Here is a 15,383-nt window from a genome sequence, read left to right as displayed (position 1 = left end):
TTTTGTGCCAAACTTTTCTTGCATACACACGGTCGGACAAAGTTGTCGGAAAATCCGATCGTTCTTAACGAGGTGACGTACAACACGTACGTCGGGACTATAAACGGCCCAGTAGCCAATAGCTATGATCTCTTAATTTAGTCTGGCACTTTGTCCGTCTGAATGGTCTACACATGATCAGAATTTAAACGATTGGATATTGTTGTCGGAAAATTTTAGATCCTGCTCTCAAACTTTGTCGGGAATTCCAACGGAAAAAGTCAGATGGAGCCCACACACAATTGGATTTTCTGACAACACGATCCGATCGCACATTTCCCGTCGGAAAGTCTGACAGTGTGTACAGGGCATAACACTACCCTCTACCCAGAGTGACAACACTGCTGTCCAAAAGGTGTCTGCTTTATAAATGTATCCGGAATGCAGACACTCTAAGACAGGAAATGTGTTACTGGCAGGATCACCAGGTGAAATCAAGGAAACAAAAAGTCTAAAAAACACTAATGCAGCCACCACACCTAAGAATTGGTAAGAATTGGCTGCAATTCCTTACATTTTGGTTTTTGGTTTTACTACCGTTTTAATTTGCAATATGCTGGAATGACCTAAGATGATCTTTCAGCAACGTTTCACATCATAAAGCACAATCAGCTTTTCAGGCAGTTTTTTTTCTATTCACCACTGACCATTTCCTTGTCATGTGGAGGATATCAAAACCATAATCTTGTATTTGATAGCAGCTAAGCTTATCAGACAAATCATACATTGCAATGTTTTAACTGCTTAAGGACCAAGCCTATTTTTCAAAACGTGGTGTTTACAAGTTAACATCATTTTTTTTTTTGCTAGAAAATTACTTAGAACCCACAAACATTATACATTTTTTTCAGACACCCCAAAGAATAAAATGGCGGTCGTTATAATACTTTATGTCAAACTGTATTTTGCGCAACTGTCTTACAAACACAATTTTTTGGGGGAAAAAAACACTTTTTTGAATTTAAAAATAAGACAACAGTAAAGTTAGCCCAATTATTTTATAATGAGAAAGATAATGTTACGCCAAGTAAATTGATACCCAACATGTCACACTTCAAAATTGCGCCTGCTCGTGGAATGGCGACAAACTTTGACCCTTAAAAATCTCCAATGGTGATGTTTAAAAATGTCTACAGGTTACCAGTTTTGAGTTACTGAATAGGTCTTTTGACAGAATGTAAACATCCCTTGTAATAGAAAAAAAAAGCATGACCGAACCTCCTAAATGTGAGATCTGTGGTCAAAAAGATTTCACATTTGCACTTAAATGCACTAAAAAGAAAAAGACCATCATCCAATGTTATGGAGCTGAGCGGGGGCCATTTTTCCCTCACTTGGCTCCATGTCTCAGAGGGGAGCAAGTTCGAGGGGGGCCCTCTCCCACCCCCGATAAAAATAAATGATCTTGTAGCAAACCTGCCACGGAGACCACTTTTATCGGACCATCAGCCATTTTAGAATATTCCTTCTGCCATAACCCCAGTATTCTACGTCAAAGTACTGACGTGCAACGACGGCAAGTGATCCGCAAGTAGTTAATGTTTTCATAAACTTATATATTTTAAGTCTATATTCCCAAAAGAAAAGTTGTATGTGTGCATTAATGTAAAGATTTTTATGGAATATGGAGGATACAATCTTCCATAGACGCTTAATCTAGTGTTAAGTGGGGTACCTCAAGGATCTGTTCTGGGACCAATTCTGTTTAATTTTTTCATAAGTGATATAGAGCAGGGGTCTCCAAACTTTCTGAACAAAGGGCCAGTTTACTGTACTTCAGACTGTAAGGGGGTCAGACTGTGGCCAATGGGAGTATAAAATGCCTGTGTGTCAATGGAAGTAAAGAATGTCCCATCATTGGTATTAGTTGGAGTAATATTGCCCCATTGTTGATATCAGGGGAAGAAATAGCCATCATTGGAAGGAACAAAGCCCCATTGTTGGTGTCAGTAGGAGGAATAGTTCCCCGTCATTGGTGTCAGTGGGAAGACTAGTGTCCCATTGTTGGTATAAGTGACAGGCTATACATTTTGATGTAGAAAGAATAGTGTCCCAACTCAAGGACCTGATAAAGGCATGCAAAGGGCCCCATCTGGCCCCCGGGCCACAGTTTGGAGACCACTGACATAGAGGATGGGATAAATAGCTCAAGCTCAGTGGTAGCTGATGATACAAAAATAACTAGGGCAATAACATCACAGCAAGTTGTATGTGTGCATAAATGAAAACATTTTTTATGGAATATAAGAATTGATAATATTTTAAAATATAGTATAAAAGATTCCCACTAAACTGGAAGATTCAGCTGAATCTGTCAAATTAAAAATGCCCAAGGGGGTGTAAAAAATATATATTGGCTTGTGGGGTTGGTTTGGCACTGCCTTTGCCAGAAGTAGTGATTTTTTTAAATGCTGAAAGTGAAACATTAAACATGCTCAATTCCTTTAAATAACATGCCTGAGAAGTGTTTTAACCCGGCCTGTGAAAGGGAACATCTCTGAAGTACAGAAGTTTTATTTAAAAAAGAAAAAATGTTTAAAAATTGCAGGCAAATGATACATCATTGGCAGCTATTTTGTTGTAAAAAAACAAACAAAAAAACTTTGTGGACTTTGAGTAGAGATAGCTGGATGATGCCTGCAGCTACAGGCATCATCCAGATATGTTTTTTTCAGCCAGTGATTCCCTACAATGTAAAAGCCATCCTAGTGGCTTATTAGCCAATGGATTGCTTTCACAGGCAGTGGGAGGGGACATTGCCCCCCCCCCCCCCACTGCCCATCGCTGCCTCTCTGGGCTCTCCTGTGCGATCGGGAAGCCCGAGATCTGATCTGGTGGCACCGCCGGGTTACCCCAGCCACCTCTATGACCCTGGGGGACCGGAAGTAACGTCACAATGTCACTTTCAGCTCTGGTAAATGTAAACACTGCCATTATAACCCAGAGAAAGCAGAGGTCAATGGATTTTTTTAATCTCATGCTGTCCAGGGTAGAGGAGATATCTGGGGTCTTATAGACCTTTGATCTCTCCATAAAGAGGACCTGTCATGCCTTATTTCTATTACAAGAGATATTTACATTTCTTGTGAAACAAATAAAAATGATCAAAAATAAATAAATAAATAAAGGAACACTGTAAAAATAAAAATAAAATAAAAAACATTTTTTAATCGCTTACTGACCAGGCCATAGTAGAACGATGGCTACAGAGCGGTCGGATAACTAGAATTGCCGCGTGCCCCTTGGGGCATGCACATGGGGCTGTCCATGCTCCCGGCGCATCACAGATCGCGGTAAAGGGCCAATGACCTTTACCACGTGATCACTCCATTCAATGAAGGAGCAATCAATGTAAACAAACCGACATCATGCTGGGTTCTCTCCCTTGCTCACACCGATCGTGTGAGCAGAGGAGAGAGAAGCTGCAGCGTGAGGCTGCTTGAGGTTTTTCTTTTCTAGTGCAAGTGCCCAGCTGTGCCCCATCCGTGCCATATCAGTGGCCCATCTGTGCCATATCAGTGCCCCATCTGTGCCCGATCCATGTCATATCAGTGCCCCATCTGTGCTATATCAGTGCCCCATCGATGCCACATCAGAGCCCGAACAGTGCACATCTGTGACCCATCAGCGCTCTACAGTGCCATGTCAGTGCCCCATCTGTGCCCATTGTGTGTACATCTGTGCACCATCCATGCCACTTCTGTGCTCTACAGTGCCACATCAGTGCCCTACAGGGTCACATCTGGGCTTTACAGTGCCACTAAAAGGCCCATTAGTGCCAATACAGTGCCCATCAGTAAGTGCTCATCAGTGCCACCCCATCAGTGGATCCTCATCAGCGCCCATCAGTGCCATAAAAATGTTAAAAAATTGCGTAGAAAAATAAGTTTTAATTTTCTTTACACATTTTCCAAAAACGTGAAAAAAAGGAAATGTTCAAAAGACAAATTTTGCCTCATAGAATACATGTTAGGGTGTTTTCTTAATTTAAAAAATTCAAAATTGGGTAATTTTTTGGGGCGTTTCCGCTGTCCTGGTGCTCCAGGGCCTTCAAATGTGTGATAGGTTGTCAGGAAACGTATGCCTCATACACACAATCAGATTGTTGGCCAACAAGACTGTGGAATTTTGTCCGAAGGCCGTTGGCCCGAACTTGTCTTGCATACACACGCTCACACAAATGTTGGCCAACAATTACGAATGTAGTGACGTACTAGACATACAGTACTACGGAGTTTTTCAGCTCTTTATCCACCCTTTGGGCTCCTTCTGCTAATTTTGTGTTAGTAGAAGTTTGGTGAGCGTTGATTCGTGCTTTTCTTTTCGTGTTTTTCATTTAGCACTTTTTATTTCGTGCTTTTCAGTTGGTTTCTGAATGGCTGTTCATCAACCAGACATGTTGAGGAATCGGAGGAGATAACGTGTTTTTTATTATTGTCCTTGGAGTTATTTCTTTGACATTATTTTTTTGGTTGAATAATGATTTGATTTCTTAAATTTTCTATATTTTTGGATGCATAGAATGCACTTTTTGGTTAGGTTCTATTGGCAAGTAGCATGCCTAATTTTTTTTTTTTGTATTTTTTTTTCACAATAAAAAAAAATGTGTCGAATAATACTTGGCTATGTGTTTTATTTCAAATGACAGTTTGGGAGTAGGCAGTTACATTAAAAAAAATACAATGTAAAATTGACAAGGGACGCCAACATAGTTGTATCTTTTATCTTATAAACTACAGGATAATAGTGTTGTGGTAAGTTGCCAAAAAAAAAAAAAAAATGTTTAATAATATTATTCTTGATATCACAAAAAAAAAGCCTTTGACAATTAGCTTGCAATAACTCCATCTGTATCACCAGGAGAGCAGCTTCATTATTATCCCATTAAATAAGAAGAGAATGTGCGCTGCATTTGGAGGTTTCATAATTTGCCACGTCACGAATGTTAATTCTCCATTTTGAACGCTAGTTTACAAGACCGACCACTTTGCTTCTGAGCATACGTTTTTGTACTTTGGACTTTTGTCCAATGGACTTGTGTACACACGATCAGAAAATCCGACAACACACATTTGTCCGTGGAAAATTTGAGAACCTGCAAGCCAACATTTGTTGGCGGAAAGTCCGACAACAGTTGTCCACTGGAGCGTACACACGGTCGGACTTACCAGCCAATGGCCTGACATCGAACTTTTCCCATCGGAAAGTCTGATCGTGTGTACGGGGCTTAAATGTGTAATTTATGTCCCTACAACACCTGATGGTGTTCCCTGCATGTCGGGCCTCTGTATGTGGCCAGGCTGTGTAAAAGTCTCCCACTAGTTGTATCACCATACTCAGGAGGTCTAGCATTATGTGTTTTGGGGTGTAATTGTAAGTATACATGTGCCATGTGAGAGAAATAACCTGTTAATATGACAATTTTGTTGAAAAAACTCACCATTGCCTCTTACTAAATACCTTGGAATATTTACTTTCCAAAAAGGTATAATTTGGGGGGTATTTGTACTTTCCTGGCTTGTAAGGGCCGGTTCACACAGGGGCGACCTGTCAGGTCACTTGTCAGCCTGACAAGTCGCACTCCATTCAGTACAATGGAACCGTTTTAATAGGAGTGACTCAAGTCGCTCCGACTTAGAAATAGGTTCCTGTACTACTTTGGGGCGACTTAGGAGCAGCTTGCCTTGGCTTCTATTAAGCATTTGACCACTGGGCACTTAAACCCCCTTCCTAACCAGACCAATTTTCAGCCTTTGGTGCTCTCACATTTGAATGACAATTACTCAGTTATGCAACACTGTACCTATATGAAATTGTTGTCCTTTTTTTTTCAAACAAATAGAGCCCAGTGGCCAAGTGGTTAATGTGCCTCTGTTCCCTTGAACTTGCACGCAGAAGTGAACGCATATGTAGGTCGCGCTCGCATATGTAAACGATGTTCGCACCACACATGTGAGGTATCACTGTGAATAGTAGAGCAAGAGCAATAATTCTACCATTAGACCTCCTCTATATATAGTGCTTTTTTGCATTAAAGTTCACTAACGTGTTATCTTTCTCCAAAAATTTGTCGTGCAAATACTGTGTGACATAATACATTTTAATGATTGCCATTTTATTCTCTAGGTTCTGCTAAATATATATATAATGTTTTGGGGTTCTGAATAATTTTCTAGAAAAAAAATACAGATTTTTACATGTGGGAGAGAAAGCGCAGAATTGGCCTGGGTGGGGAACTGATTAAGAAGCTGTCAGTGATGGTATATGATTGCTCATGTGTGACCCTCCTCTTTTGTTACATGGATTTGCTATTGTTTATACCATACCTTCTGGCTGTTATATGCAAAAATCTTTGAAAATAAGGCCCCTTTCACACTGGGGCGGAAGGTATGTCAGCGGTAAAGCGCCGCTATTGTTAGCGGTATTTTACCGTTGAATTTGCGGCACTATTCGGCCACTGGAGGGGTGGTTTTACCCCCGCTAGCAGGCGAGAAAGGGTTAAAAACCACCGCAAAGTGCCTCTGCAGAGGCGCTTTGCCGGCGGTATAGCCGAGCTGCCCCATTGATTTCAATGGACAGGAGCGGTGAAGGAGTGCTATATACACCGCCCCTTCACTGCTCCAAAGATGCTGCTAGCAGGACTTTTTTTTACCGTCCTGCTAGCGCTCTCGGGAGCTTTCACATTAGATACACAGCAGCGGCTGTTTCAGGGCACTTTGCAGGCACAATTTTTAGCGCTGTAGCGCCTGCAAGGCGCCTTAGTGTGAAAGGGGTCTAAAGGAATTACAAAAAAAGAAGCTGGCAGTGAATGTTATTTGCCGGAAATTTAACTGTACCATTTTTTGTTCTTTGTAAATGTAATTTTTTTATATCATATCATTCAGTAAGAATGAAAAAAAAAATGCATAGAATCTCCTCCAAAATACATACCAGAGTTGGGTACCTCCTGCAGGTTCCCATGGAAATCCATACCAGACCCTAGTCCAGATATGTAGCCTGGCTAGCCAGCGAAGGAGTGGTGGAATGAGTGTGCCCTCCCCCTCTCAGAACCATACCGGGCCACATGCCCACAACATAAGGGAAAGCACCTTGTCCCCTAGTTGATGAGAATGATGCCCTTTTCCGCACAACCCTGACTGGTGGTTCTGGGGTGACTGTGAGCAGCGGGGGATGGGAGAGTTATTGGAGTCTGGATGCCCCCTTTAATTATATGGGCACCCCCAGAAACACAGTACCTCTACTCATTCACAAAAAATAAAGTTGTAACCTAGAAAGGCACCCAAATGTTTGAAAAATGCTTTATTCAAAAGTTTAGAATTCCCCAAAAATGTCCTTTGTTGTAGATCCCTCATCAATCAATGCCTGCCACCTGCCAGTGACCATATTTAGGCAGTGATGTCACTGCTATCCACCATTTACATAAAAGGACCAGGGATTCCATGTGACCTCAGTGGTTCCTAGGGATGTCATGGGAACCAATTACAGGGGAAGCTTTCACACATAGAAGCAGTACCATTTCTATATCAAATTTTTGGTTCCTGTCAAACAGGGGGCCAAATGGGCTGAAGTCTGGGTGTTTGTTGGAATGCCCAAACAGCCAAAATTAGATCCAAACCTAGCTCTTTACCCTCTTGCAAAGGAGATGAGTTTTATCTGTGGCTTATGCAATAAACATGTAGGTCTGAATGAATATTGACCTTAACCACCTCAATACAGTGCAGTTACACCCCCTTCCTGACCAGACCAATTTTCAGCTTTCAGCGCTCTCAAAGTTTGAATGACAATTACTCAGTCATCCAACACTGTATCCATAGGAAACTTGCGTCCTTTTTTCCACACAAATAGAGCTTTCTTTTAGTGGTATTTAATCACTAGTGGGTTTTTTATTTTTTGTGCTATAAATAAAATAAAACGTAAATTTTGTGAAAAAAATGCATTTTTCTTGGTTTCTGTCATAAATTTTTGCTAATTAGTAATTTTTCTTCATAAATTTTGGCTAAAATTTATACTGCTACATATCTTTGGTAAAAATAACCCACATTAGTATATATTATTTGGTCTTTGTGAAAGTTATAGAGTCTACAAACTATGGTGCCAATCACTGAAAATTGATCACATCTGATCAGGCCTTCAGTACATCAGGTGTACCTCATTTCTTGAGACACTAGCAAGTCAGGAAAGTACAAATACCCCCCAAATGACCCCTTTTTACAAAGTAGACATCCCAAGGTATTAAGTAAGTAGCATGGTGAGTTTTTTTAAGTTGTCATTTTTTCCCACAATTCTTTGCAAAATGAAGATTTTTTTTTTTTTTTTTTTTTTTTTTTTTACTAAATTGTCATATTATCAGGTTATTTCTCACACACAGCATATGCATACAACAAATTACACCCCAAAATACATTCTGCTACTCTTCCCAAGTACGGCGATACCACATGTGTGAGACTTTTACACAGCCTGGCCACATACAGAGCACCAACATTAATGTAGTACCTTCAGACGTTCTACGAGCAAAAATGACGCATCTCATTTCTCAACCACCTATTACACTTTTGAAGTCCCTAGAGTACCAGGACAATGGAATTTCCCATAAAATGACCCCATTTTGGAAAGCAGACACCCCAACGTATAATCTGTGAGGCATAATGAGTCTTTTGAATGGTTAATTTTTTTCCAGAAGTTTTTGAAATATGTGGAAAAAAATTAAAACACATTTTTTTTTACACAAAATTGTCAATTTATAAGATATTTCTAACAGATAGCATGTATATAGCAAAAATTACACCCCAAAATACATTCTGCTACTCTTCCCGAGTACGATGATACCACGTGTGTGAGACTTTTACACAGCCTGGCCACATACAGAGCACTAACATTGATGTAGTACCTTCAGACGTTCTACGAGCAAAAATTACGCATCTCGTTTCTCAACCACCTATTACACTTTTGAAGGCCCTGGAGTACCAGGACAATGGAATTTCCCATAAAATGACCCCATTTTGGAAAGCAAACACCCCAACGTATAATCTGTGAGGCATAATGAGTCTTTTGAACGGTTCATTTTTTTCCAGAAGTTTTTGGAATATGTGGAAAAAAATTAAAACGCATTTTTTTTACACAAAATTGTCAATTTATAAGATATTTCTAACACATAGCATGTATATAGCAAAAATTACACCCCAAAATACATTCTGCTACTCCTCCCGAGTATGGCGATACCACATGTGTAGGACTTTTACACAGCCTGGCCACATAGAGAGGCCGAACATTGAAGTAGTACGTTCAGGCGTTCTAGGAGCATAAATGACACATCTCATTTCATTCCTACCCATCACACTTTTGAAGGTCCTGGACCACCAGGACAGTGAAATTACCCACAAAATGACCCCATTTTGGAAAGCAAACACCCCAACGTATATTCTATGAGACATGGGCTGCAAATAGGTACTCGGGTACTCTGATGGCCTGGTGACAGGTACTCGGGTACTCTGATGGCCTGGTGACAGGTACTCGGGTACTCTGATGGCCTGGTGACAGGTACTCGGGTACTCTGATGGCCTGGTGACAGGTACTCGGGTACTCTGATGGCCTGGTAACAGGTACTGGGGTACTCTGATGGCCTGGAGACAGGTACTCGAGTACTCTGATGGCCTGGTGACAGGTACTCGGGTACTCTGATGGCCTGGAGATAGGTACTCGGATACTCTGATGGCCTGGTGACAGGTACTCGGGTACTCTGATGGCCTGGTGACAGGTACTCGGGTACTCTGATGGCCTGGTGACAGGTACTCGGGTACTCTGATGGCCTGGTGACAGGTACTCGGGTACTCTGATGGCCTGGTGACAGGTTCTCGGGTACTCTGATGGCCTGGAGATAGGTACTCGGATACTCTGATGGCCTGGTGACAGGTACTCGGGTACTCTGATGGCCTGGTGACAGGTACTCGGGTACTCTGATGGCCTGGTGACAGGTACTCGGGTACTCTGATGGCTTGGTGACAGGTACTCGGGTACTCTGATGGCCTGGTGACAGGTACTCGGGTACTCTGATGGCCTGGTGACAGGTACTCGGGTACTCTGATGGCCTGGTGACAGGTACTCGGGTACTCTGATGGCCTGGTGACAGGTACTCGGGTACTCTGATGGCCTGGTGACAGGTACTCGGGTACTCTGATGGCCTGGTGACAAGTACTCAGGTACTCTGATGGCCTGGTGACAAGTACTCGGGTACTCTGATGGCCTGGTGACAGGTACTCGGGTACTCTGATGGCCTGGTGACAGGTACTCGGGTACTCTGATGGCCTGGTGATAGGTACTCGGGTACTCTGATGGCCTGGTGACAAGTACTCAGGTACTCTGATGGCCTGGTGACAAGTACTCAGGTACTCTGATGGCCTGGTGACAGGTACTCTGATGGTTTGGTGACTGGTATTTGGGTACTCTGAAGGGCGGTGACAGGTACTCATATGGACTGTGACAGGTACTCGGGTACTCAGATGAACTGTGACAGGTACTCGGGTACTCAGATGGACTGTGACAGGTACTCGGGTACACAGATGGACTGTGACAGGTACTCGGGTACACAGATGGACTGTGACAGGTACTCGGGTACACAGATGGACTGTGACAGGTACTCGGGTACCCTGATGGACTGTGACAGGTACTCGGTACTCTAATGGACTGTGACAGGTACTCGGTACTCTAATGGACTGTGACAGGTACTCGGTACTCTAATGGACTGTGACAGGTACTTGGGTACTCTGATGGACGGTGACAGGTACTCGGGTACTCTGATGGCCTGGTGACAAGTACTCAGGTACTCTGATGGCCTGGTGACAAGTACTCAGGTACTCTGAGGGCCTGGTGACAGGTACTCTGATGGTTTGGTGACTGGTATTTGGGTACTCTGAAGGGCAGTGACAGGTACTCATATGGACTGTGACAGGTACTCGGGTACTCAGATGGGCTGTGACAGGTACTCGGGTACCCTGATGGGCCGTGACAGGTACTCGGGTACCCTGATGTGCCGTGACAGGTACTCGGGTACCCTGATGTGCCGTGACAGGTACTCGGGTACCCTGATGTCCCGTGACAGGTACTCGGGTACCCTGATGTGCCGTGACAGGTACTCGGGTACTCTGATCTGCCGTGACAGGGACTCGGGTACTCAGATGGGCCGGGACAGGTACTCGGGTACTCAGATGGGCCGGGACCGGTACTCGGGTACTCAGATGGGCCGGGACAGGTACTCGGGTACTCAGATGGGCTGGGACAGGTACTCGGGTACTCAGATGCGCCGGGACAGGTACTCGGGTACTCAGATGGGCCGGGACAGGTACTCGGGTACTCAGATGGGCTGGGACAGGTACTCGGGTACTCTGATGGGCTGGGACAGGTACTCAAATACTCTGATGGACTGTGACAGGTACTCTGATGGACTGTGATTGACAGGTACTATGAGGGGTGGTGACAGGTCCTCTTTATTGGGGGGGGCAATCAGTGTGATTGGTGTACACTGTATGCGGTAACGAGATGTTACCGCAATCTCCTCCTCACACACGATCGGTGTGTGAGGAGGAGAACCCGGTAACATCCCGTTACCGCGGTTTGTTTACATTTTAGTGATCGGCTGTGAAAGGATCACAGCCGATCACGTGGGTAAACAGCCGGCCAATGGCTGTTTACCAGCGTCGGTGACGAGCAGTGTTCACGGGGCACACGCCGCCACCGACGTGCACGCGCAGCACGCTCGCGATCGCGCGCATGCGCCGTGCACGTTCGGGGTGTGACCATCTGTGATCGGCCGTGACTTAATCACGGCCGATCACGTGGTAAACAGCCATAACGAATGGCTGTTCACCCCCTTCGGTGGCGAGCGGTGTCTCCGTGACACGCCGCCACCGAAGAAACAGGGATGCGCACGCACAATCGCGCGCATTCCCTGTTTAAACGGGAGGACGTCATATGTCGTCCTCCCGCCACAATAGGTGCGCCGCCTGGCCGTCATTTGACGGCCGGCGGTCGGCAACCAGTTAAAGTAATTGTAAAGCTTTTTTTTTCTAAATAGTAAACATTTATACTTACCTGCTCTGTGCAAGGGTTTTGGACAAAGTGTCCCCGATCCTCCTTTTCTGGGATAGCCCCATCGCGCTCCTGGCTCCTCCTCTTCTCGAGTGCCCCCTCGTGCAGGTGTGCTCACGAGTCCTGCTGCTGTGTCCATTGACACAGACAGCAGGGCTCGGCCCCACCCAGTGACACGGCCCATGTCACTGGATTTGATTGACAGCAGCGGGAGCCAAGGGCTCCTGCTGCTATCAATCTATCCAATAAGGACCCACGACAGCAGATGGAGCAGATGGAGCTCATCCCTGTCGCTGGAACGATTGAGTTCAGGTAAGTAAAAGGGGGCTCTGGAGGGCTGCTGCAACACAAAAGGTTTTTCACCTTACCGCATAGAATGCATTAAGGTGAAAAACCGTGAGGGTGAGTTAACATTTGCCCTCAATTGAAGCACACTGTTATTCACTGAGGTCCAAGACCCAAGACATTACATTTCAGTTTTCCCATCCTTCATATTTTCCATTCTGACACATATGCTGCATTGTACGTTATTCTTTTTCAATTCATTTTACATATTTTTTTCTCCGCCAAATATTTTGTTTGCAAAGATTTAGAATCAATTGGCATACATTTCTAATGTTGTTGATGTATGTGGCAAAGAAGCTGGTATGTAGGTAGCCTCATAAAAAGACAACATATCCCATTATGCAAACCAGAAATGCAAATATGCGATATTCTAGTTACTGTTCACAATTGTGTAATGAAATGTAATCACAAATGTTATGCAAATAATGTAAAGAAATTCCCTGTACGTTGATCTTTGTTATTTTAAGAATTTTAAGAATTAAAATAGTAGAACAAACTCCATTCTGGAGATGCTTGACCCAATTTCTAAAGCAAATAAAAGTACCAGGCTTGATTTGAAGGATTTAAATGAGCTTTTAATGGGATATATGGGTTCAGATTCAGATCCTCAGTCTTGTGTGCTTAATACTAAACTGCTTTTTTAAGAGATTCTGGAAGCTGTTTAACATACAGAAAAGTAAGCCTGTATTGGTGGAGACAACATCAAATATTACATCTTATTTTTCTATTAAATGCCCTTAACCCTAAAACAGCTCTGGAGTTCCAAGGGATCTTATACATATGTTGTAACATGGTGACTTTTATGTAACTAAAAGTTTATCTGTAGCCATCTCTATGTAGCACCCCCATGTTTAGGCAGGGTTGCTATTAAATTTATTAGTTGCCTTGGCCAATTGTTAGGAGGACAAATGATTTTGCCCTAATTCTAGAATTGCTGCACTTCTCTCTTCTGTAGCTAGATGGCCGGGTATCCGGTGACATTACATAAGTTCAGGGGCATTGCAAGAACAGATTAGGAATGAATGGGGTGTCTCAGCCAATGTGCAGGGATTTTCTTGGGTCCCTTGGCCTGCTGGGAGAACCTATTTATTTGGGTAGAGTCAGGTTATCGGGGTTCTGTGCCATCTAGCCACGGTTGTCTGGGTGGGCGTGTTTTGTATTGCCCTGGGCTGCTAGGTCAGAAACATAAGGCCTATTCTGGGGACATCTGGCTGCTAGGCTGTCTGAGGGCCTATCCAGAAAAAGGAAAGCAGCATAGGGTTGGGACTGCGGGCTTGTAGTCCAACTAGAAGTAACTGTTCCACCGGCCGGGGAACCAGTTGTGGTTGGAGGTAAAGAGGAAGCTGTCGCCGCTAAGGGACCATCCACCTTGCTACCTCTGTAAGTTGAGGCCAGTACCAGAGCAGACTTCTCCCCAGCTAGGGATGGTGAAGAAGTGGGAAATCTTAAACAAGTGTCAAGTCAGGGACCCAGCAGGACAGCAGAGGTGATGCTTGTGGAGTGCCAAGCCAGGGACTTAACGTGTCAGCAGGGGTAAAGCTTGAAGATTATCTGTGAGTGCCAAGCCGGGGGGGGGTGACACTTGTGGAAGATCCTGAGTGCTACAGTGAAAGGGGATCCAGTGGCTATTGGATCTGAAGTCTAGAGAGAGAGACTTCTAAATTTAGAAGGGTTAGGACTGCAAGTTATACAGGGTGCTGTGAAGAGGCCTTGCAGCTTATGCATGCGTTTGCAAATGTGTGCTAATGTATCCAGTCACCATGGAACATCTGGCGACACTTGCTGGAGTGAAGATTAGGCTTTCTGCTCCCTCCAGCCTGCAGGGGGAGATAGGCAGCCGGCAGAATTTCCTTCTTCGCTCCCCTTATCACTTGTCACATCATATGTTTGGAGAGAGGAATGAGAAGCTGCTTTCAGAACTGTGAGTACACGTGGGAGGGGGAGGAGAGGGGGGGCACTCTGATGTAAGGGGATGCTGATGGGGGACACTCTGATGCGTAGGGGGTGCTGATGGGGGACACTGATGTGAAGGGGGGTGCTGATGGGGGACAGTCTGATGCAAGGGGGTGCTGATGGGGACACTCTGATGTAAGAGGTGCTGTTGGGGACACTCTGATGTAAGGTGGTGCTGTTGGGGACACGCTGATGTGAAGAGGGGTGGTCATGGGGACACTCTGATGTGAAGGGGGTGCTGATGGGAGACACTGCTGTGAAGGGGGGTGCTGATGGGGACACTCTGATGTGAAGGGGGGTGCTGATGGGGACACTCTGATGTGAAGGGGGTGCTGATGGGGACACTCTGATGTGAAGGAGGGTGCTGATGGGGACACTCTGATGTGAAGGAGGGTGCTCATGGGGACACTCAAATTTAAATTGAGCCAGTCCTGATGAAGTCCAGTGCCACATTTTTGTCCCAGTCCAGCCCTGACATGTGGTCACATCCCTTTAGCACCTGATAGTTTAAATACATGTACAAGCTATTGGGATTTGAGCACAGTTATATCTTGTTTCTTTTTTTATGTGTTGCAAGTCGCACTACTGTGAAACTGAGCCTCTGTGCTGACTTTCCATACACTACACTCACCAGCCACTTTATTAGGTACACCTTGCTAGTACCAGGTTGGACCCCATTTTGTCTTCCGAACTGCCTTAATTCTTCATTGCATAGATTCAACAAGTCCTGGAAAAATTTCTCAGAGATTTTGGTCCATATTAAAATGATATAATCACACAGTTGCTGCAGATTTGTTAGCTGCATATCCATGATGCAAATTTCCTATTCCACCACATCCCAAATTTGCTCTATTGGATTGAGATCTGGTGATGATTGTGGGTGCCATTGGAGTACAGTGAACTCATTGAATGTTCAAGAAACCAATTTGAGATGATTTGAGCTTTGTGACTAAGGTTGAGCTCAG

This window comes from Lithobates pipiens, unplaced genomic scaffold (assembly GCF_037356315.1).
Source record: "Lithobates pipiens isolate NorthernLeopardFrog02 unplaced genomic scaffold, aLitPip1_a1.2 Scaffold_8, whole genome shotgun sequence".
Lineage (NCBI taxonomy): Eukaryota > Metazoa > Chordata > Amphibia > Anura > Ranidae > Lithobates > Lithobates pipiens.
The sequence above is the reverse complement of the archived record's forward strand: the minus strand, read 5'-3'. Positions refer to the sequence as shown.